Raw genomic sequence first — 24,960 nt, forward strand, 5'->3', positions numbered from 1 at the left:
CACTCCTTCAGTAATGACCCTCTGAAAGTGCAGCACTCCCTCAGTACTGACCCTCTGACAGTGCAGCACTCCCTCAGTACTGACCCTCTGACAGTGCAGCACTCCCTCAGTACTGACCCTCTGACAGTGCAGCACTCCCTCAGTACTGACCCTCCTTCAGTGCAGCATTCCCTCAGTACTGACCCTCTGATGATGCAGCACTCCCTCAATACTGACCCTCTGACAGTGCAGCACTCCCTCAATACTGACCCTCTGACAGTGCAGCACTCCCTCAGTACTGACCCACTGACAGTGCAGCACTCCCTCAGTACTGACCCTCTGATGGTGCAGCATTCCCTCAGTACTGACCCTCTGACAATGCACACTCCCTTAGTACTGACCCACTGACAGTGCAGCACTCCCTCAATACTGACCTACTGACAGTGCAGCACTCCCTTAGTACTGACCCTCTGACAATGCAGCACTCCCTTAGTACTGACCCACTGACAGTGCAGCACTCCCTCAATACTGACCCACTGACAGTGCAGCACTCCCATAGTACTGACCCTCTGACAGTGCAGCACTCCCTTAGTACTGACCCGCTGATGGTGCAGCACTACCACAGTACTGACCCTCTGACAGTGCAGCACTGCCTCAGTACTGACCCACTGACAGTGAAGCATTCCCTCAGTACTGACCCTTTGACAGTGCAGCACTCCCTCAGTATTGACCCACTGACAGTGCAGCACTCCCTCAGTACTGACCCTCTGACAGTGCAGCACTGCTTCAGTACTGGCCCACTGACAGTGAAGCATTCCCTCAGTACTGACCCTCTGACAGTGCAGCACTCCCTCAGTACTGACACTCTGACAGTGCAGCACTCCCTCAGTACTGACCCTCTGACAGTGCAGCACTCCCTTAGTACTGACCCACTGACAGTGAAGCACTCCCTCAGTACTGACCCACTGACAGTGCAGCACTCCCTCAGTACTGACCCACTGACAGTGCAGCACTCCCTCAGTACTGACCCTCTGACAGTGCAGCACTGCTTCAGTACTGGCCCACTGACAGTGAAGCATTCCCTCAGTACTGACACTCTGACAGTGCAGCACTCCCTCAGTACTGACCCTCTGACAGTGCAGCACTCCCTTAGTACTGACCCACTGACAGTGAAGCACTCCCTCAGTACTGACCCACTGACAGTGAAGCACTCCCTCAGTACTGACCCACTGACAGTGCAGCACTCCCTCAGTACTGACCCACTGACAGCGAAGCACTCCCTCAGTACTGACCCTCTGACAGTGCAGCACTCCCTCAGTACTGACCCTCTGACAGTGCAGCACTCCCTCAGTACTGACCCTCTGACAGTGAAGCATGTCATCAGTACTGGCCCTCTGACAGTGCAGCACTCCCTCAGTACTGACCCTCTGACAGTGAAGCATGTCATCAGTATGGCCCCTCCAATAGTGCTTGGCGGGGAGCCAATGTAGGTCAGTGAGCAGATGGGTGATAGGGGAACAGGATTTGCTGTGAGTTGAGGCACGGGCAGCAGAGTTTTGGATGACCTCAAGTTTACAGAGGGTAAAATGTGGGAGACAAGCCAGGAGTGTGTTAGAATCGTCAAGTCTTGAGGTAACAAAGGCAGCAGATGAGCTGAGATAAGGGCGAGGCTGAGCAATGTTACAGAGATGGAAATGGGTAGTCTTAGCGATGACACGAATGTGAGGTCAGAAGCTTATCTGAGGATCAAATGTGACACAAAGGTTACAAACAAACTGGCTTAATCTCAGACTGTTACCAGGCAGAGGGATGAAGTCGGCAGTTAGGGAATGGAGTTTGGAACTGGAGCCGAAAATAATGGCTTCAATCTTTAAGTAAATATCTGCCCATCCAGTACAGGATAAGCAGTCTGGTGACTGGTGATGAGGTAGAATTGGGTGTCATCAGCGTACATGTGAAAACTAACACCAAGGGCAGCGTGTAACTCAGAAATAGGAGGGACCCAGGGATTGTTCCTGTGGGGACACCAGAGGGTAACAGTGCAGGAACAGGAAGAGAAGCCATTGCAAGTGATTGGACAGATAGAAATATTTTCCAGGATATATACTTCTTTCTGGGGAGCCGGTTAGCCCAGTTGGCTAGATCGCTCTAGTGTGTGGCTCAGAATAACGCCAACAATGCAGGTTGGATTCCTGTTCTGGCTGAGGTAGACCTGGGACCTGTCTCCCTGTCCCTACCCCTGAGAGCGGAAGGCAACGGCCAACTACCACTTACAAAAACTGCCAAGAAAACCGCTCAGGACAAAACACCAACAGACAATGAGCCAAGGGCCTACCATTGGGCAGACCACACATGGATGAATAACTCTTTCTGCCAAATGATGTGACCTCCAATGGGAAAATTAAGCAAAAAAGAGGGAATGAGGAAGGGATTTTGACCATCAAGTCTAGTGTTTCCAGGTGTTTTTTTTTGGGAGGGGGGAACATGCTGGTTCTTTGCTCCCCACCCCCCAGCCAGGTTCCCATCATCTTTACTTTCCAACCTCGGCCACAACCACCCTCTCCCTCCCTCCCTCTCCCCCTACCCCCCACCCCCCCAACCCTCTCCCTCTCCCTCCCCCCAACCTCCACAGTCATCGCCCTGGAAACGTGCCGAACAAAATTTGCGGAATGACAAATCATTACCAGATGAGACCAGGAGTTTGACACGAAACATTTCTTCAGTGGATGGGACAAGCTGGGGAAAATGGACAGGGCGGATCTTAGATCAAAGTTTTGTGCGGAGAGTGTTTAACCACAGGGCGTCCACTTCATTCTCTGCAACTTATATATTTTAACACTTGCCGTGATCCCAATCGCCCCGCGAGTGGGAAACTCTGGTATCTGCACAGATACTGAGTCCTCTGTATATCCACAATCTGCAGCGCACAAAGTAACACCTCAAACTTGCTTGAATTCTTGCATCAGTCACAATTTTCGTCCCCAGCCCCAGCCCCGCAATAATTGCTTTGCTTTCCTTTTTCCCCCCCAAATCCTTTGACGTGCGTCAGTTTTAATTAAACCCTGGGTTCCTGGTTGGTGTAAAAAGTTTGGGAGGAGGGAGAGGTTGGGTCTCTGACACATTTTAAGCCGGTAGGAATGACCTGCTTTCAGGGGTCGGGGTGGGGGAAGAGACATATTGACTATTACTTTATTATTCTGTTTCTTTTTGAACAACAAAAACAAAAAGAAACAGAAATTGCGAGGGATTGGATAACTTCTCCACCCGAGCCAGTGCGGGCACGATGGGCCGAATGGCCTTTTCCTGCGCTGTAAGGTTCTGGGCATCCTGTGATCGAATTTCTCCCAGGGAGTTTGGTCCGTTCCCCTGCCCCACACCCCACCCCACCCCACCCTACCCCCCGACACAAAAGAATTGGCCAAGGTGGAGCTGGAGTGAACACTAGGTTGTGGATGTCCAGACCCACATGATCCTGTTCCCCAGGACATTGCGCGGGTCTCTTCCCGGCTACAGGAGGCTACTGTCCAATCTCACTGAATCTCCATCCGGATCTTTGGCCAATTTTTTTTTTCCCAGGATAATGTCACAGAGCAAGGAAATCCCACAGACTAAACGCATTAGGGGCTGTCGGGGGGAGGAATCTTTTAACCTGTGGCTTTTTTGGCATGTTAATGTGTTTTTTGGCATTGAGGAGGACAAGTTGGTATTTGTCTATCAGGACAGGAAAAGAATACTCTGCGCTCGAGCAACTCTCGGTTGGTCATTTTAATGAGGTTGGTGAGTTAGTTACCGGATTTCCAAAGCAACGACATAATAACATAATGCACTTAAGGGAAATCCTAATTTAAAACAAGGGACCTCTCATACTTACCTTAAAGGGACGCTGAACTAATTGAACTAAAAAAAAGGGGGGGGTGCGGGGGGTAAATGATTGCATAACTCTTGGTGATTGCCTTGATTCATTCCAACAAATTGTCTTAATTACTTTTCTTCCAACTACAAAATTTGCCCTGGAAAACCGTACAACTGCTCAAAAGAAAGACTTGCATTTGTATAGCCCCTTTCCGACCACCCGACAGCTCAAAGCACTTTACAACCGATGGAGTACTTGTGAAGGCTACTGGCTGTTGTAATGTAGGGAACACAGCAAGCCAATCTGCGCACAGCAAGCTCCCAGAAACAGCATTGTGATAATGACTGGGTAATCTGATATTGCGGTGTTGATTGAGGCATTTTGGCCAGAATACAGGGGATAGCTCTGCTCATCTTCTTTGAAATAATGCAACGGGATCTCTCACATCCTCCTAACAGGCAGACGGGGCCTGAGTTTAGCATCCGATTCGAAAGGCACCGCCTCTGACAGGGCAGCATTCCCTCAGTACTGCACTGGAGTGTCTGCCGTGAGTTTTGTGCTCAAACCCTTCAGCGAGACTTGACCCACAAACCTTCTGTCTCAGAGGCAAGTGCGCTTCCAACTGAGCCAAGTCTGGCCCATTAGGCTGGACTTTGTCAGCGGAGACAGAGCCCCAACGGAGGGCGAAAAGCCTGTGGCGCCCCGGCCTCCAACATCTACACCAACCCCATCCGCCTTTACAGGGCATCAGTCAACTCGTTAGTTGATGTCAAGGCTCTCTTTCCTTTAAGGGATGGCCGGCCAATTCAGCAGTCTCCGCAAAGCCATGGGGAGCAGTGACCAATGCTGGGGTGGCACCTCGATGAAGAGGACGCCATGGAAACATGGTATTGTCAGGGTCAGTCAGGCAGGCCCCGGTGAGCGGTGAGGGTGGGGGGGTGGGGTGGGTGGGGAAATGGTGTTGGTGAGGGCGGGGGCTCGGGGATTGCCGCAGGGATGGTCATTGCTGCCTTAGGACCCCTCTTTGGGCCACGGAATGTCTGATCAGGAGAGCCATCCTCCCCAAACCCATAGGAAAGCCGCCAGGGTTCATGAGGCGGTCTCTCCACATGGGAGGGTGGGCTACCCCATGGTAAAATATTAGTGGTGGTGGGAAGAGGTCCTTAATTGGCCACTTGAGTGTCACAATTGGCCTCTTGGTGGGAGGGTTACCCTCCACCTTTGCCACCACTGGTAAACCACCATGCCGCTTGGACTGGGCACTTCACCCCCCCCCCGCCTTTCTTCACCCTTTCACAGGCCAACACCATCCCCCCAACCTCTCAGCCCACCCTCAGGGGCTGATAAAATCCAATCCATTAATTATCCCATTAATTACTTTATATCTCAATAACCTCTTATATATAAGGTGTCTTAAATTATGTCGAATAAGATTATTTAAGTTATTTCCACTTTGTCTGTGTGCAGTGCTATCTGTCCCTTACTGTTCTCAATTAACCTGATCAATCCAAAGCCCTTTGGAGCATTCACCAACAATTTTGTTCTGATTTAAATAATTTTATTTTTAAATTACAAGTTTTGGTATTGAATTGGAAAATACCACAGAGTAAATATTCCACAGAAGATTCTGGAAATAGGGAACAGTCATTCATCTGAAACGAGAAGACAGTTTAATATTTTTGGATTTATAATTACATTATTTGCCGTACAGACATTCAGCCCAACTGGACTATGCTGGTGTTTCTGCTTCATACAAGCCTCCTCCCAACCTACTTCATCTCACCCTATCAGCACATCCTTCTATTCCCCTCTCCCTCATGTGTTTATCCAGCTTCCTCTTAAATGTATCTACATTATTCGCCTCAACCACGCCATGTGGTGGCAAGTTCCACATTCTCACCACTCTCTTAAGTTACACGTAAATTTACTATTAGATTTCTTAGTAATCACCTTATATTTATGGACTCTAGTTTTGGTCTCTCCCACAAGTGGAAATCCTTCTCTATATCTATCCTATCAAACCTTTTCATAAACTCAAAGACCCTTATTGTTTCACCCCCTGAACTTTCTCTTTTCTTGAGAGGGCAACATCACAGCCTACTCAGTTTTTCCTGATCATGAATCACGTCCTCAATAACTCTCAGTGTTTTGCAATCAGTGGATTCCTTTTGCAGTGCAGTCACTGTTATGTAGAAATAAAGAACATAAAAGATCCCATTGGACTGTTTTGAAGAAGAGGTCAGCTCTCCCCACCTTCTTGACCAATATTTATCCCTCAACCCACATCACTAAAGACAGATTATCTGGTCATTATCACAGTGCATTTTGTGGGAGCTTGCTGTGCACAACTGATTGCTGTGTTTCCCTAAAATAGTGATTACTCTTCAAAAAAATACTTCATTGGCCATGGAAACAAATTGGGGTGTCTTGGGATCTCAAAAGGCTCTGTACAAATGCAATTTTACTTTTTTCTTTAATAAGAACTGAAGAAATAGGAACAGGAGTAAGCCATACGGTCTCTTGATCCTGCTCTGCCATCCAGTAAGACCATGGCCGATTGTCCATGTCAACTCCACTTTCCCACCCGCTCCCATAACCCTTAATTCATTTAGGTTCCAAATATTTGTTAAACTTATTCTTGACTATACTCAGTAACTGAGCATCCATAGCTTTCTGAGATAGAAAATTCCAGAGTTCTCTTCATCTCAGTCCTAAATGGCTGACCTTTATCCTATGAGGCTACACCCACTGGTTCTGAACTCTCCATCCAGGGAAACTGTCTCTCACCATCTACCATGCCGGGAACCTCTAACAATTTGATGGTGCAGAACTTCTGATCTCCAGATGGTCATACCCCTGAGGTACCCTCCAAGATGCGCGGGTTCACCTTTTGGATGTCCCAATGTACTGACTACATGGGAATTGTCCAGAGAGTTTGGAGTTCCAATTGAAAACTCCCCTACATCTGGAACCCTCTGAAACTCTGAGTTAAAGTCAGAGTCTTTGGATGATTCTGACTCACTTACCAGAATAGCTACCCAGAAAAAGTTAGAAGAATTAAAACCAGGTCTAACTCCTGGGTAACTATACTGCTGAGCCCCCGACTCCCCACTGGACCTCCCGACTACCATCTCCAACCAGATTACCTCCCTAGCCTCTCAACTACCTCTCTGACCTGACTACCCCCTGACCACACCCTGACTACCTCCCCGCCCAACCTACTCCCTCACCCACTTTCCTTACTCACTTATCTTCTCTCCGTAGCTTCTCAGAATGGCTTTGGGATCTCTAAACCTACCAGAATATAGCAGCTTGTGCCATAAAAAGGGGGTGTGGCTTGTTTGCGTGCGACATGCCATTAGTCTTTGGACTGGACTACTTTCCATGCCGTCAGTGGGTGTGCTTCTCCACTCGAGGATTGCCATGTATACATCTGTGCTAGATTTGTTCGATTTCTTGATGATTCTTTTGGCCATTTTTACTGCCGCCTCAGCTATCAATTCATTTACTTTGTTATGAATGTTGCTCGCATTCAGATACAGAGCTTTTAGTTTTGTCCTTTTGCTATCTTTGTAACATCTGGTCTTGGCTGTTGATGTATTCTTAGGTTTTTATCTCTCTGCCCCTTCCTGCCATTCTTTGACCCTCATTTCCCACATCACTGTTTTTCCCTCCGGCCTTGACTCTACCCCTTGATTTGCTACCTCTGCCCAAGCTGGATCCCTCACCCCACCTCCCTTGTTTAGTTTAAAGCCCCCTCTACTTCCTTAGTTATGTGGCTTGCTAGAATGCTGCTCCCAGCACGGTTCAGGTGTAAACCGTCCCAACGATACAGCCCCCATTTTTCCCAATACCGATGCCAGTGCTCCACGAACTGGAACCCACTTCTCCCACAACCATCTTTGAGACACACATTCATTTCTGTTACCTTATTTGCCCTATGCTAATTTGCATGTGGCTCAGGTAATAATTGAGGGATTGTTACCTTTGAGGTTCTGCTTCTTAATTTGGTGCCTAGCTCTTTATATTAACTACGCAGAACATCTTTCCTTGTCCTGCCTATGCCATTGGTACTTACATGTACCATGACAAGTGGATCCTCCGCTTCCCACTGTAAGTTCCTTTCCAGCCCTGAGCGATGTCCCAAACCCTGGCACCGGGCAGGCAACACAGCCATCTGGACTCTCGCTCTTTGCTGCAGAGAACAATGTTAACCCCCCTCACTATGCTGTCCCCTACTACCTGTTTGCTCCCCCTCCTCCTGTATCTTGGTGCCATGGTCAGTCTGCTCATCCACTCTGCAGAACTCGCTTTCATCCACACTGGTAGCAAGCACCCTGTACCTGTTTGACAACTGCAAACTCTGAGGCTCCTCCACTACTGTCTGCTCAGTCCCATTACCTGCCTCACTCACGGTCACATCCTCCTGGCCCTCACAGCTGTCCAAAACAGACGACCCAATCATAAAAGTTGCGACCGTCTTCCGGAACAAGGTGTTGAGATATTTTTCCCCTCTCCCTTATGTTGTGCAGTGTCTGCAGCTCAGCTTCAAGATCGAAAATCCTTATCCAGAATTCCTCAAGCTGCTTATACCTTCAGCAGACGTATTTGTCATGGATCGCCTTGGCATCAAGAAGCTGCAATTTAACACCTGTCCTGCCATTTTTTAATGTTATTTAGTTAATTTAATTCAATTACATAATTAATTTAGAATAATTCCTATGTATCCCACAATTTATTGTGATGATGAAAAGCTAGTACCACTTACAACTAAACGTTATGCATTACTTAATTACACAGGTAGGTGTTTTCGATATTTATTTTAATTATTTTATTTTAAAGTTTTAATTATTTTATTTATTTTATGTTTATTTATTTAAATTAATAAACCCTATTACTCCCAATAAGCTTTACTACTACAATTACAAATCACCTTGTTCTGAAGAAAACCTCACAGTTACCAGTAAATTGTACCAGTATTTAAAAAGTAAATGAGCAAAACAAGTAAAATACACACCAACCAATCACTTACCTAATTCCCTATGATGTCACACTTGATTTTCTCCAAATTTGGTCGGCCCACCGAGATTTAGCACCAGCAGCTACTCCTTCATCTCCCAGCTCCTTTCTCTATCCTTCTCGTGCTCTTCCATCTCCCAGCTCCTCTCTCGCTCCTTCTCGTTCTCTTCCATCTCCCAGCTCCTCTCTCGCTCCTTCTCATGCTCTTCCATCTCCCAGCTCCTCTCTCGTTCCTTCTCGTGCTCTTTCATCTCCCAGCTCCTCTCTCTATCCTTCTCATGCTCCTTCATCTCCCAGCTCCTCTCTCTATCCTTCTCGTGCTCCTTCATCTCCCAGCTCCTCTCTCTGTCCTTCTCATGCTCCTTCATCTCCCAGCTCCTCTCTCGCTCCATCTCGTGCTCTTTCATCTCCCAGCTCCTCTCTCGCTCCTTCTCGTGCTCTTTCATCTCCCAGCTCCTCTCTCTATACTTCTCGTGCTCCTTCATCTCCCAGCTCCTCTCTCTATCTTTCTCATGCTCCTTCATCTCCCAGCTCCTCTCTCGCTCCTTCTCGTGCTCTTCCATCTCCCAGCTCCTCTCTCGCTCCTTCTCGTGCTCTTTCATCTCCCAGCTCCTCTCTCTATCCTTCTCGTGCTCCTTCATCTCCCAGCTCCTCTCTCGTTCCTTCTCGTGCTCTTCCATCTCCCAGCTCCTCTCTCGCTCCTTCTCATACTCTTTCATCTCCCAGCTCCTCTCTCATTCCTTCTTGCAATCTTTTATCTCCTGGCTGCTCTCTCGCTCCTTCTCGTGCTCTTTTATCTCCCGGCTCTCTCTATTTATCTACAGCCCTCACCTTGTCAGGATCCAGGCAAAGACCTTTTGCTGCTGGTACATGACCATACATGACAGTACTTGACTTCAGGCACTTTCAGTTGCAATTTTTTCTTGTTTAGCTTCAGGTTCATCTGATGAGCTCTCTCCAGCAGTCGCACTGGATCTTAATCATGGTCAACAATGGCTTCTTCCATTGTGTCTCCAAATCCATAGACTAGCAAATCATCCACTATGGCTTCCACTCCGGGAAGATCATTGACTCTCTCATGCTGTCTGTGTTGATGCTCTTCCGGAGCCGTGGAAATGCCAAATGGCATTTGCAAGCATCTATATCTCCTGAACGGTGTCCAGAATGTAGTTAGAAAACTGCTGTTTTCATCCAGCTTCACTTGCCAGTAGCCATCCTCCGCATCTAGGGTATTGAATATCTTTGCGTTGGCAAATTGTGGTCAAATTCCTTCGATGGTTGACATGGGGCAGTGAGATCTCTTCAGTGCTTTATTTAGATCCTTTGGGTCTAAGCATACTCTCAGCCTTCCAGATTGTTTCACTGCTACCATGCTGCTAATCCAGTCTGTAGGAGTTGTCACTTTCTTAATCACTCCCTTCTTTTCCAGCTCTTCTACCTTGTTTTTTAGGCTGGATTTGAAGGCAGCTGGAACTCTCCTCGGCAGATGCTGAATTGGTCTTAGTCTCATCTACTTCAAGATGATATTCTCCAGGTAGACATCCAAACCCTGTAAACACATCTTTGTACTCCTGTACGATCTGTTCAACGATCAATGCTTTAGTGTGCTGTGACATGCTGTAAATCTCTTTAGGCAGCTTTAGAGTTAAGAGTCTAAGCTTTACACTTGTTCCAGCTGAGATGAGTGGCTGTTGCATACTGTCTGTGATCTGGAACTCCAGATCTTCATTCTTGCCATTGCATTGGGCTCTGAGATTAAGTTGTCCTCTCGGTATGAGTATCCTGCCATCATATAGCCTCAGTCTTATTCCAGGGGCTTCATTTTTGGATCACCATGTTGAGCCACTTCGCACAGGCCTGTGAAGGTTATAATGTTGCATGACGAACCAGTGTGTATCTATCTGACACTTCATGTACACTTGATGCTCTTCTTCTATGGTCATCATTCTAACAGTCAGAAACCATTTCTCACCTATAGACGTGACTGAGTCAACCTGTTGTAAGGTGTATAGTGATTTGTCAGAATCTACGGCTGATATCTTTCCATTGGCCATCTGTATGGGCTTGTTTTGCTTCTTTCTAGCCAAACACTTGTGTGCAAAATGATTTGGCTTCATGCAGTTAAAACATTGCTTTCCCCATGCTGGCCTATCCTTCTTTGCCTCTGTATGATGTCCTCCGCAGTATTTGCATCCTGCCCTTTGTCCATGATTGTTCTGCTCTTTTGGCCTGAAATGTCTATCAGCATAATGTGTCTCCTGGTCTGGTCCATCATGAATATGCTCGAGCTGATGATTTACAACTTCAACACTTCTACACATCAATTGTTTTCTTGAGAGTAAGTTTCTCCTTTCTTAGCAGACTTGTTCTCATTGCAGGATCTCTTATGTCTAAGACAATCCTATCTTTAATGAGATCAACATGTAGTTGCCTGAACAAAAACAGAATTACCTGGAAAAACTCAGCAGGTCTGGCAGCATCAGCGGAGAAGAAATCAGTTAACGTTTCGAGCCTTCATGGCCCTTCGGCAGAACTGAAGCATAGTTAGGAGAAGGGAGAAATATAAACTGGTTTAAGGTGGGGGGGGTGGGGGGGGGGGGGAAGAGAGACCTTGAGGGTGTGGTGATTGTGGAGATAAGCAGTGATAGGAGCAGATTTCCAGCATCCGCAGTAGCTTTTAGCTTATTGTTTTTATTTATGTAGTTGCCTGAATTCACATGATTCTGTGAGTTGTTACTGCAGTCACAGACTGATCGATGGACTCTTTTTCAACTTGAGCCTAGTGTTGAATGCATGCTGTTCATAAGTTATGTTCACTTGGGGTTCAAAACATGCCTTCAAGGCTTTCAAAATCTGTTTTATTTTCCTGTTCTTTGGAGAGATTTAAGGTTGAATACAATTTGTAGCAATCCCTCCCCAGCAGTAATAAAAGAGTTGCTACTTGTATTGGCTCTGGCTTGTTAATTAAATCTGTTGCAATTTCGTAGTTTTGCCATTACAAGTGGAAAAACTGCCAATACAGGCACATATTGCCTTTCATTTTGACAGGAGCAGGAAGAGGAACATTTATAGGCATCACCCAATGATTTTCTTGCAGCCTTCACCTTGTCAGTTGCTTTTTTCAGCAGGTTTTAGCAGCTCTGAACACTTGTGGGTTTTTTTTTATTAGCTGTGGCTTCTCTCCAGCTTTTCCATATTTTTAAAACTCAATCTCAGCTCCACTCCTGACACCATGTTACGAGTTCAAAGACTATGGTCTTTGGAACGTAAGATGGCTCCTCCCCAGCCTTGTGCTGATGGCAGAGGTCACAGGACTACTGCAAGCCAGATAGGACATGTGGTAATGATTGCATTTCAAAACCCAAACAAACTACTCTTCCAATAGAAAAAGAAGCTACTGAAGCCAGAAGTAGTACCTGGCGTGAGTGAAAAAATCAAGGTGAAAGGGCAGAAAGCCAAAGTTCATTTTGACAAGACTGACAAACCCTTTCCAGAGTTGAGCAATGGGGAACCTATCAGAACACAAACCATCAATGCTTTCAACAAGAGTCAGCCCACGTGGAAACTTGGGACTCGTGCACAGCAGCCGTCACCTCGATCATATGCGGTGGAAGTGAACGACCAAATATACCGACGCAACTGCAGGTATAGACGCACAACTAGAGAAGCTGTTCATTCACTACAGGCAACCAATCAGGAAGATGGCATCTCAGCAGCTGCAGAATACAGAACGACCATCACTCCCAGAGGTCCACTGGGTCCCCAACAATAGAAATGGAACAACAACAATAGTTATCATGGCAACAACAAGTGCCATGCCCCATTCCCCAGAGAGGGAACACCATCCAGACGAACAGCCAGTGACAACACACATGCATACCATTAAGAGACCTGCACGATTTAACGACTATATATGCAATGCACGTGCAGCATGTGATGAGAATAACGAGAATAATGAGAATAATTGCTGGTTGTACCTTTACTTGCATGAGGACAGTTGTGGTATAGCAGGTAATTGGGTAACTCACAGTTACACATGATGGTGCATGCGAATTTGTCTTTTGTTCGTTAGGAAAAAGGGTGTTTGGGTTTTGAAACGCAATCATTACTACATGTCCTATCTGGCTTGCTTTAGTCCTGTGACATCTGCCATGAGGCACAGGGTTAGGAGGAACCATCTTACATTCAGTTCAATTAAGACATTACACAAGAAACACTAGCCTTTGAACCCGTAACATGGCTTGACTTCCCCCGACATTCCTACCCACAACAGGTATGCTCCGCATTTCTCAGGAGGTCCGGTTTGGACATCTGGGTGAGAAATGTGGAGCACTGGTTAAAGGTAAGTAAATAGGAGCGGAATGGCAATCCGATGGTGATTGCCATTCCTCAGGAGATTCGCCACGACATATTTCAATAAGATCATATTTTACTCTTCTAAACTGTATAGAACATAGACTAATTCTGCCAATCCATCCTTGTAAAACAACTCTATCATCCCAGGAACAAATCTAGTGAACTTTTGTTGCACGTCCTCTTAGGTAAGTACATCCTCCCATGGGTACAGAGACAAAAGCTGTGCACAGTACTCCATGTTTAGTCTCACCAGAGTCCTGCACAATTGTAGCAAGACTACCATACTCTTGCACTCCAATCCTCTTGCAATAAAGGCCAACATACCATTAACCTTCCTAATTGCTTGCTGTACCTTTACTTGCAGCTTAAATTTGTGTTTCACGTACAAGGACATCCAAATCCTTCTGAACACCAACATTTAATAGTTTCTCACCATTTAAAAATATTCCAGTTTTATATTCTTCCTACCAAAGTGAATAATTTCACATTTCCCCAGGTTATACTCCATCTGCCATCTTCTTGCCCAGACCATTAACCTCTCTCTATCCCTTTGCAGAGACCTTGCACCCATCAGCAGCTGACTATCCTGCCCAGCTGCATATTATCAACAAAGTTGGGTGAATTCTTTGTGTCTTTCTTGCTTGGTTCATCCCAAAACTGATGTTTCCCGAGACATTTTTTTGAACAATCCCAGCAGAAATTCTCGGTTCCTCGAATCCCAAATTTAACTCATGCCCAAATACAGGAATTTCAGGGCCAGGATGTCTCCCACTCAAAGGAACTTGTCCAGCTCGCTTTTGAAGACTTATATGAAAGAGGTGTCCAAAATCAGGGATGGTTTTGACATAATTTTGAATAATGAGAAACTGTTTCCAGTGACAGATGGCGATTTAAGACAATTGGCAAAAAAAAAGAGGGAAGATGAGAAAACTTTTTTTTACAGAGCTGTTATGAAATGGAACACACTTCCTGAAGATGCAGTAGAAGAAATTAAATAGCACAGTTGAAAAGACAATTTTATAAATATTTGAAGGGAAGACATTTTCTGGGCCATGTGGAAAGAGCAGAGAGGGAATAAGTGCATAGCTCTTTTGAAAAGCTGACACAGGTGTTACAGGTGGGGAGAGATGGTGGGATAACTTTTCCCCCTTTTCCTCGGTTGACCACAACAAGATATATATTGAGAAGGAGTGTTTTAAACTTTTTGTTGATGTAACCTTCAAAGAATAGACAGGAAACCAGGTTTTTGGCAAGTTTAAATCAAAAGAAAGGGTAAACGTTTCTTTGCACAACACCAGAAATGTAAATGCTGTGAAACACTCACTCTCTCAAACACACACGTACATACAAGAAGAGTTCTAGAGTCAAAGCATGTGCTTAGATTATTAACAGAACAACAAGAAACAAACCATGTAGTCTTAGTCAGTCCTTGAAGATGAAACAGTGTTGCAGGCCTGAAATGGTTCCCTCTCTTGGTTCTTGAAGACAGTGGAGGTTGGATGTTTCTGGGCTTTTCATGTAGAGAAGAAACTATAATCTTGCAGAACCAGGGGTCACAGTCTGAGGATATGGGGTAGACCATTTAGGACTGAGATGAGGAGAAATTTCTTCACCCAGAGAGTGGTGAGCCTGTGGAATTCGCTACCACAGAAAGTAGTTGAGACCAAAACATTGTATGTTTTCAAGAAGGAGTTAGATATAGCTCTTGGGCTCAAAAGGATCAAAGGATATGGGGAGAAAGCGGGAGCAGGCTATTGAGTTGGATGATCAGCCATGATCATAATGAATGGCGGAGCAGGCTCGAAAAGCCAAATGGCCTACTCCTGCTCCTAGTTTCTATGTTGCTATGTGAAAACAAAAGTTATCCCACCACCTCTCCCCACTTTTCACTACGTGAAATACTTGCCTGTTTTAGGCAGGATTCCTCTCTTCTTGCTGGATGATGATCCCTCTGTCCTGTTAATCCCAGACTCCATTTTCTGCATTCTCTTGTGGAGTAATAAGGCCTCAGCTCCCCTCCAGCTAGGTTCAATCACGTGATGGCAAGTTTCAGTGCCTCCACATAATGGGTTGGAGCTGGGATTGATACACAATGGGGGAATGATTAATAATCTATTGTCATGCTGAGCAGGCATGAGGACATTACTCATTTTTAATAACTTGTACGCCTGTTTTAAAAAAGGATGCTGCTGATCTTTAAGATGGCTGTCACAAGTCACCTTACTTTTGGAACTGCAAGTTGCCCAAGCTTCTGGAAACTTCTAAAAGGTGGATTACAATGAACATGCCTGGACCACATCCTTGTGGAATGTTGCACTTGCCTTTGTCAGGACTTACCCCAAAACAGCAAGGACAATAAGGCCTCTGACTTTCTTTCTCCAGGGCTACCAGGTAACAAAAGAGAGCTAACAGAACTGATAATACACTCGGGAAGTGCTAAGAACCCCTATATGCCTCTATTATATGTTGATGTTTTTGACCATGGGAGGTGGAAGCTACTTTGTTAATATGAATAGACTATTGATTACTTTTCATTGTGTATCAATAGCCAGTCATCACATGACCCAAACTCTTTGATTTGGAAAGCCTTTATAATAAAGTCCTGCAGCAGAATGCAAAAGTAACAACAAAAGAAACATCACTGCAGAAACCAGGCTATAACATCGGGCCTATACAGAGCCACTAGGTTTAAAGTTTAAAGCTATCTCTCTTACATATCAAAACTAGTACTTATCAAAGCACCCAGACTAGCTGGCTTTAATCTAATTAAGATACACCCGCAGACTAAACCTCTGTTTTAAAAAGAAAAATATTTTCCAAAATATTATATACATTGATAGCTTCATGACAGCGTGGTGTGACTGTTGTTGTATACCCTTAAGAATGTGAGTATGCCTCTGTATACATCATTAGATGGGAAATGATGTATGTATGTGTGTTCCAGTTTTAATTTAACTTTTGCTTCAAGCAGTAGAGCAAACAACAGCTCCTAGTGCTCAAAACTTTACAATAATGTAAGAGTGTTCTCATGTGCCTAGTCTTAATAAATGAACCCACACCATATTTACCCAATCCCTTATGAGTCATTGGTGCTCTGTGTCTCATACAGAAAATAAGTTCAAGGACTTATATCATGATAAGGACAGAACTGTCATGCAGGGACAGTGGACAGAATGGCCTCCTTCTATGCTGCACGATTCTATGATTTGATCCAGCTCCCCAGTATTAGGTCTTCAACGGAGCTATAACCATAACAAATACTGGCATTTATATGTATTTTATTCATCCTTGGGATGGGGCGTCGCTAGCAAGGGCAGTATTTATTGCCCATCCCTAATTGCCCTTAAAACTGAGTGGCTTGCTAGGCCGATCAGAGGTATTTTTGCTGTCAGACTTGAGTCAGGTTTAAGCAGATTTCCACCCTGAAGTGTATGAGTGAACCACACGATTTTTAAGATAAGCCAGTAGGTTTGTGAATTTATATTTTAATTTATTTATTAAATTAATTGAATTCAAATTACCCCAGCTCCTGTGATGGGATTTCAACTTATGTCACCAGTGCATTAGTCCAAGCCTCTGAATTACTAATTCAGTAACATTACCACTACATTAATGCCCCCTTAGAGCCTCTAACATCAGGGAATATCCAGAGGTGGTTCAAAGGAGCGTAATCAGACAAAAAAATTGACACCAAGACAGAGATATTAGGACAGGTGATCAAAAATTTGGTTAAAGAAGTAGGTTATATGGAGTGTCTTATAGGAGGTTAGAGGTGTGATTTCAAAACTGTGATGACTCGATTTTTGTTTAGTAAGAAAGAGCACTAAGGGTTATGGAACCAAAGGGGCAAATGGTGTTAAGATACAGGTCAGACATTGGGTGGAGTTTTCCGTGCCCGCTGACATTGGGCATGTTTGGCGACGTGAGGAATCAGGCCAAATATCGGTTCCACGATATTGTGAGACCAGCTTGCAATTGTCCGCTCAGCCCGTCGATGGTGGGCCACATTTCCCGCCGTTGGATGTTGGGAACCACGTTGTAATAAATCTGCATATCATTATAAGGCCAGCCCACCGGAATCATCCTTCCTGACCCACCCCCCTCCCCCAGCTGGATCATCCACCCACGACAGCAGGAAAACACATCGTTGCTGAACACGTATTGACAAGTGTGGCATGCAGGTGTCCCCACGCCTTCTGCTGACTCTCCAGGATGACTCAGGCCTCACAGATGTCTGTTCCCTGACTGCTGGGGAGCTCGGCTGAACCTGCCTCTTCCTGCTGCTGACACGTGTCTGTGCGGTGACCACCAGATTGTGAACCGGAGCCTGCTCTAGATCTAGGTCCCACCGAGGTGTGTGTCTCTGCGCTGGTGGAGGGTGTGGGTAAGCGCTGTGACGGGTCTTCCAGGCTGCTTATTTCCAGCTCTTCAATAGAGGAGGTGTCCCCTTGACTGGAGGTGAGGATGTGGATGGAGTTGAGGGACTGGCTGGCTGAGGGTGTCGGTCACTTGGCAGAGCTCCCTGTGAACCAAAGTTGAGATGATTAGTGCATGGCAGCAGAGTCAAAAACAGGAGAGAGAGTGCTCACAGTTGAGTTGAGAGAGAGATGATGTGGTGCAGGATCCTCACGAGGCCGTTCGCTGCTGACCTCACCGTCACCGCAGGCAGGGTCCTGCTGATGTGAACAAGCCTCTCCTGCATGGAAACTAATAGAGAGATAAGAGCAGGATGTGTGGCACTGCATGGAATGTTTGTGTGGTGAGCGGAGCCATGGACAGGATGAGGACGCGAGATCCAGAGGATATGAGTATGATGGAGATGTGAGAGTTAGTGGTTAACGTTTCGAGTCCGATGAAGAGTCATACGGACTCAAAACGTTAACTCTGTCTTCCTCTCCACAGGTGCTGTCCTGCTGAGTTTTTCCAGCATCCGCAGTATTTTGCCTTTATCTTATATGAGAGTTAGTGATGTTGTCCCTTGAGGTGTGAGATCCCTGTGGGTGTGTGATGGGTTTGTGCGTGTGTGAGTTGAGAGTGATGAGAAGAGTGACTGACCCTGGCGGAACGGATGAGACCATTCACCCTGTAGCGGCCCTGGGTGGCTGTCGTCTTATGCAGGGCGTTGGCGATGACCACTGCTGCCTGCTAGACTGAACTGGTGATGCCACTGCCCCTCCTGTGCCCAGAGCAGGGGGTAGAGGACATCACAGCAGGCCTCCATGGCATCCAAAAGGCACTCGAGAGGCACATCACTAAACCAGGGCAGGGGGTGGGGGGTGCTGCAGTCTTTTTGCCTTTCAGGGCCATCCTGTCTTCCTGGGCTGGAAGCGCTGAGAGCTGTGCATGTGGCTGCACTTTAAATGTGACACCCAGTGTGATGAAGCAGTGAGGTGACGGTGTGGCAGACGAATGAGAGCCCACCCGCCATAGAAATGGCAAGTTTCCGGGAATGCATAATTAACGCGCCGGGTTTGGGACTATACGGCGTGGGAAGCATTGTTTCACATGTCTGCTACTGCACTTAATGCAAATCTGGGATGATTCCAACCATTGTTTAATTGAATTGTGGAACAGGCTCGAGGAGCTGGATGGCCTCCTTCTGCTGTAATGTTCCAATGAGAGGCGGAATGTTTTAAGGAGGAAATTTTAGAAACTTAGGGCCTGATCAGTTGAATTTTACGGCCACGGAGAGAGGGAGGAAGAGGGGGATGAACACAAGGCCGGAGATGGAGGAATGCAAAGATCTCAGAGGTTGTAGGGCTGGTAGAGACCACTGAAATCAGGAGGGGTGTGGCCCCGGTGGGATTTGAATACAAGCTTGGAAATTTTAAATACAGCCATGACTAAACTGGGGGGCCAATCTATCACCTCTAATCACATTTCCCTGCTCTTTCTCCACAACCTTTCATATTCTTCCTTCTGAAATACTCTATTTGAAATATAGTCTCTACCCCAATAGCCATTTGGGGTGATGTGTTCCATGATACAATAACTCTCTATCTGAAAACAGTTCTTATACCAGGACCACCCCCTAACCCCACTTTAGTCCATGTGTGATAATCCATGATGGTTTGTACTGCCTGATTCATCTACCAGGAGCATGTGTTGATTTGAAAACTATCATGTACACCCAATACTGAAAAAAGTGGGATCTGTTTCTTTTTGGAGGTTATCATCATATCTCGGCCTTCAGTGAACCCAGTGCCCTCCTCCCAGCCCTTTTGTTGAAGAGAAGAGGATGGTTCAACACTTTGTTAAATAAACAGGATCCATTAGCTTTCAGGATATGAAAACCCCACAAACAAATGTTTTGAACATTATTTCCATGGAAAACCAATGTTATGAATTCTGTTTCCCGTTTGATACTGACTGTCATTAAGTCGGGTAATTGTATCCCTTCCACTCCTGTCATCAACCCTCTTGAAGCTTCCTTGCGATCGCATGAGTTGCACCTGAGCAAGCTACGAGGGAGACACGCAAAGGCAGGGTTCATTTTTCCGATTTCCGTGTCACAGGATACAACTTTTCTGTTCCACTAAGTTTGTTTGCTTGTATGTTTTGCAAATATAACGGGCTGCAAAAAAAGGACAGGGCGCCTCTCCCATGCGTTACCCATTCCCTGGAGTTTAGAAGAATGAGAGATGATCTCATTGAAATGTATAAAATTCTTAAGAGGACCTAACAGGGTAGGTGGTGAGAGGCTGTTCCTCTTGGCTGGAGAATCTAGAGCTAGGAAGCTTCATCTCAGGATAAGGGGTCAACCATTTAGGACTGAGATGAGGAAAAATGTATTTACTCAGAGGATTGTGAATTTTTGGAATTCTCTTCTCTAGAGGGCTATGGGTGCTCAGCCAATGAGTATTCTTCAGTATACCTGTGATGGAAGGAGTCCACAGCAAGGGGACATAACCTCAAAATTAGAGCCAGGTGATATCGGGAAGCATTTCGTCAGATAAAGGGTAGTGAAAATCTGGAACTCTCTCCCCACAATAAGCTGTTGGGTCTAGGAGTCAACTGGAGCTTTCAGCATTGAGATTGACAAATTTTTTTGTCAGGCAAGAGTATTAATGGATTTTTATTAATGGGTTATTAGTGTTCTGATGAGGGTGGTCTTGTGGAGCCAGAAGCTCTGGGTTCAAGTCCCACCCCGGGACTTGAAAGCCACATGAAGGTGTGTTCACAATGTGGCCAAACAGGTTGAGTATCCACCTGTAAATCCTTCCAATATGCCAGTGGCAGGTGGTAAGAGTGGGAGAGTCTCCTGGTCAGCTGTGCTTTATGTGGGGTGGTGCTCCTCAAGCTATAGTCTCTGGTGCCAGTCCAGTACATGAACTAGGTGGTCACTTTGTGTCTACTTTCTCTGCAGATTAGGTTATTCATACTTAAAGGAAGGGGTTGTGTCCATTAGCCCAGCTATATTTTCATTTTAGAAATAGTGGGAACATTTCATCTTGATCACTGTTTTAATAGCCTTTTAAAATGAGTTCTGTCGCCAACCAGGCCACCTAGCACAGTCATTGTGAAAAATGAAAGCCACCATAGTCCAAGAGGAACATAGGCTGCTCTCTCATTAGAGAGAGGGAGAGAGACAACTGGTGGCGAGTTTAACCTGAGGGTCACCACACCTCAGGCGAGGAGCTGGATTGAGAAGGCAGGGCTGACCTCAGCTAGTACAGGAATTAAACCCGCGCTGTTGGCATCACTCTGCATCACAAACCAGCCGTCCAGCCAACTACGAGTGCACCCCAGATCCTTTAATTAGGTGTGAATCTAGGCATCTTATAGTTACAGTGGATGCACTATTGAAAAGAATTTATGTATGCAGATTGCATACAACACTGATAAATAAAGATCTAAACTATCCTGAATTGTGTTTTCTTTAAGTTTCTCTGTTGTTAAACTCAATGGAGCATTTGTGTTTTATTTCTGTTCCAAAATGTAGTATGGTGGGGGGAAGAGTTCGGGCAAATTTAGCACAATAGAGGCAAATGCTGCTGGATTTAGCAACACGTGCAAAAATGAAATGGAAATATTTTAAATTAAGCTTTTGACAAGAAATCAAAGTCTAGCAACTGAATGGCAAAAGTTTTAAGATTGAAACATTGAAAATTGCTTTTCGATTTCAAATAGTTATTGTCTTAGTACAGAGCTGATGGAACTTGACAAGTCTGATACAACTTTTGAGAGCTCCTATTAAATGGCAATAAACCCTCTGTGCCATAATCTAGCTTAACCGCTATATTAAAACTTGTGGCATGCAGAGCTGCCAGTATATATTCATCTGCTGGATGATGATGCTGTGTAACATTTTTCTCTACAGATGTTCGAGCTTCAAGATTCTTTGTTATCACAATTTCTGCACCAACAATCTAGCCCACGTGGAAGTACTTTGGAAGTTATGAATATTTTGGGATTTTTTTTTAACGTACTAGAATAATTGTTGATTTCCCATATGGATCGATTGCTCTATATGATCGCAAAGGCGTCTCGGAATCCCGGCACAATTTTGGCTCAGTGAGATTAAGATATAAATACGAATGGGGGAAACAGGCAGGATTCTTCACTAAGAGTAAGGGAAACAGAGTTGTTTGCGTTTGAAACCACAAAATCAATAGCTTCGAATTACAATTCAGAATTCGTCATAGTCAAATAAATTGAATTTTCAGGTTGTTCAGATATGTTGAAGCGACGGCACACGGCCAGATAAAGTTCTGTTTGGTTAGGCAGCGGAAAAGAAAAATCGCAAGGGAACACTATCGGGGTAGTTTCAGTTATGATAGATGTGCAGCAATTTGCATGTTTAACAGCAATGATTGGGACACCTTGGTGGGGGGGAGGGATGACCAGGGTCGATGCGATTAGCAACACAATTTCATTAGCGCTGTAAAGGAGAGGAAGATAATGTGTGAGAAATCATCACCGGACCTACTCGAGTTGTTCAAACACACTGGTTTAAAACAACCAGACATTTTCTTATGACATCAGCTGTAATTTGACCTGTTCAGTCACAATACAGATGTATGCCATTTGGGCATCCCACGTGAATTATAAAGATTGCAAATGCCACCATTGCTGAGTACATCAGTGTCTCTCCCAAAGTTAGGCAGGCTGAATGTTCACCCAGGGTGGCGAATAGCCTTGCCTCGCCTCTGTTCTGGTGACAAGATTGTGACCTGTTCAAGGGAAAACTAGCTATGGAAACAGGAATAAGCATATGGTGGCATAGTGGTATTGTCACTGGACCAGTACTCCAGAGACCCCAGGGTAATTCTCTGGGGACCCGGGTTTGAATTCCCCACCACGGCAGATGGTGAAATTTGAATTCAGTAAAAAAAAAAATCTGGAATTAAAAGCCTAATGAAGATCATGAAATCACTGTCATAAAAACCCATCTAGTTCACTAATGTCCTTTAGAGGATATGTCCTAAGATTCCCCTTTAGGGAAGGAAATCTGCCGCCCTTACCTGGTCTGGTCTACATGTGACTTCAGAACCACAGCAATGGAGTTTACTCTTAAATGCCCTCTGAAATGGCCGAGCAAGGTTCTCAGGGGCAATTAGGGCTGGGCCATAAATGCTGGCCCAGCCAAAGTTGCCCACATCCCTTGAATGAATTAAAAAAATATGTGCTTTGTCAGGATTACCTGGAAAAACTCAGCAGGTCTGGCAGCATCGGCGGAGAAGAAATCAGTTAACGTTTCGAGCCTTCATGGCCCTTCGGCAGAACTGGAGCATAGTTAGAAGAAGGGAGAAATATAAATTGGTTTAAGGTGGGTGGGGGGAGGGGAGAGACACATTGAGGGTGTGGTGTGGTGATTGTGGAGAGTTCTATATATTTCCAGCATCCGCAGTAGCTTTTAGCTTTTTGTTTTTTTCTCCGCCGATGCTGCCAGACCTGCTGAGTTTTTCCAGGTAATTCTGTTTTTGTTTTGGATTTCCAGCATCCGCAGTAGCTTTTAGCTTTTTGTTATTATCTTTGTGCTTTGTCAGGCATTGTTAGCCTCTGTTCTGATGAAAGGTCATCAATCCAAATCATTAACTCTGCTTTTCTCTACACTAATGCTGCCAGACTGTCAGCATTTCTGGCAATTTTCATTTTTGTTTCAGATTTCCAGCATCCGCAGTATTTTGTTTTAGTGTTAATGGATATGGAATCCAGCTGAGTAAATGGAATGCAAAGATACAGGTCAGCCATGATCCAACTGAATGGCAGAGCAGACCTGAGGGGCTGAATGGTCTCTTTTTGTTCTTAAGCAAACCTTAACCTGTCACTTCCGATAATTAACTAGACATAGAAGCATAAAAATTCTATTCAGTCCATTGAGCATTGCTTTCATATCTAGTCCAGTGATGGTATTGTGAATTCCAGCCAGGCAGTGTGCATTTTCATTACAATAAAATGTTTTCCCAGAATATGACACTAGTTAATGTTGGAGCAGTTTGTCTTCATATTACTTCACATGTGTTTGTTTATGTGTTACCTTTACAGATAAGTATGAAAGTTCCTCTATGCTGTTTCCTCATTCGGTAACAACCTCAACTCTAGATCAAAGGGTTGTGTTCAAATCCCACTTTACCAAACCTGAGCACATAATTCAGAGCAACACTCGCTCAGTACTGCACTATCGGAGGGGCAGTACTGAGGGAATGCTGCACAGTCGGAGAGGCAATACTGACAGAGCGCTGCACTGTCGGAGGAGCATTAATGAGGGAGCGCTGCACTGTCGGAGGAGCATTACGTAGGGAGCGCTGCACTGTCAGAGGAGCATTACTGAGGGAGCGCTGCACTGTCGGAGGAGCATTACTGAGGGAGCGCTGCACTGTCGGAGGAGCATTACTGAGGGAGCGCTGCACTGTCGGAGGAGCATTACTGAGGGAGCGCTGCACTGTTGGAGGAGCATTACTGAGGGAGCGCTGCACTGTCAGAGGGTCAGTACTGAGGGAGCACTGCACAGTTGGAGAGTCAGTACTGAGGGAGTGCTGCACTGTCAGAGGGTCAGTACTGAGGGAGTGCTGCACAGTCAGAGGGTCAGTACTGAGGGGATGCTGCCCTGTCAGGGTTGCAGTATTGAGGGAGTGCTGCACAGTCGGAGAGTCAGTACTGAGGGAGTGCTGCACAGTCAGAGGGTCAGTACTGAGGGAGTGCTGCACTGTCAGAGGGTCAGTACTGAGGGAGTGCTGCACAGTCAGAGGGTCAGTACTGAGGGAGTGCTGCACAGTCAGAGGGTCAGTACTGAGGGGATGCTGCCCTGTCAGGGTTGCAGTATTGAGGGAGTGCTGCACAGTCGGAGAGTCAGTACTGAGGGAGTGCTGCACTGTCAGGGTTGCAGTATTGAGGGGCTGCTGCACAGTCGGAGAGTCAGTACTGAGGGAGTGCTGCACTGTCAGGGTTGCAGTATTGAGGGGCTGCTGCACAGTCGGAGGGTCAGTACTGAGGGAGTGCTGCACTGTCAGAGGGTCAGTACTGAGGGAGTGCTGCACTGTCAGAGGGTCAGTACTGAGGGAATGCTGCACTGTCAGAGGGTCAGTACTGAGGGAGTGCTGCACTGTCAGGGTTGCAGTATTGAGGGAGTGCTGCACTGTCAGAGGGTCAGTACTGAGGGAGTGCTGCACTGTCAGGGTTGCAGTATTGAGGGAGTGCTGCACTGTCAGAGGGTCAGTACTGAGGGAGTGCTGCACTGTCAGGGTTGCAGTATTGAGGGAGTGCTGCACTGTCAGAGGGTCAGTACTGAGGGAATGCTGCACTGTCAGAGG

General features: G+C 45.8%; 2 protein-coding genes across 4 annotated transcripts in view; both read right to left on the minus strand.

Annotated features, from left to right (window-relative positions):
* The window catches only part of cryz (crystallin, zeta (quinone reductase)), a 1,066,321-nt gene that overhangs the window by 240,688 nt on the left and 800,673 nt on the right, over nt 1-24,960 (minus strand). The gene's annotated exons all lie outside the window — the stretch shown is intronic.
* Nucleotides 14,484-24,960, minus strand: part of slc44a5b (solute carrier family 44 member 5b) — a 412,477-nt gene continuing 402,000 nt past the window's right edge. For both annotated transcript variants that reach the window (XM_078560642.1, XM_078560643.1), the window contains exon 24: nt 14,484-14,767. The gene's annotated coding sequence lies outside the window, so the exon portion shown is untranslated. The remainder of the gene's footprint in view (nt 14,768-24,960) is intronic.

Source organism: Cetorhinus maximus, chromosome 17, assembly GCF_964194155.1.
Source record: "Cetorhinus maximus chromosome 17, sCetMax3.hap1.1, whole genome shotgun sequence".
NCBI classification, from domain to species: Eukaryota; Metazoa; Chordata; class Chondrichthyes; order Lamniformes; family Cetorhinidae; genus Cetorhinus; species Cetorhinus maximus.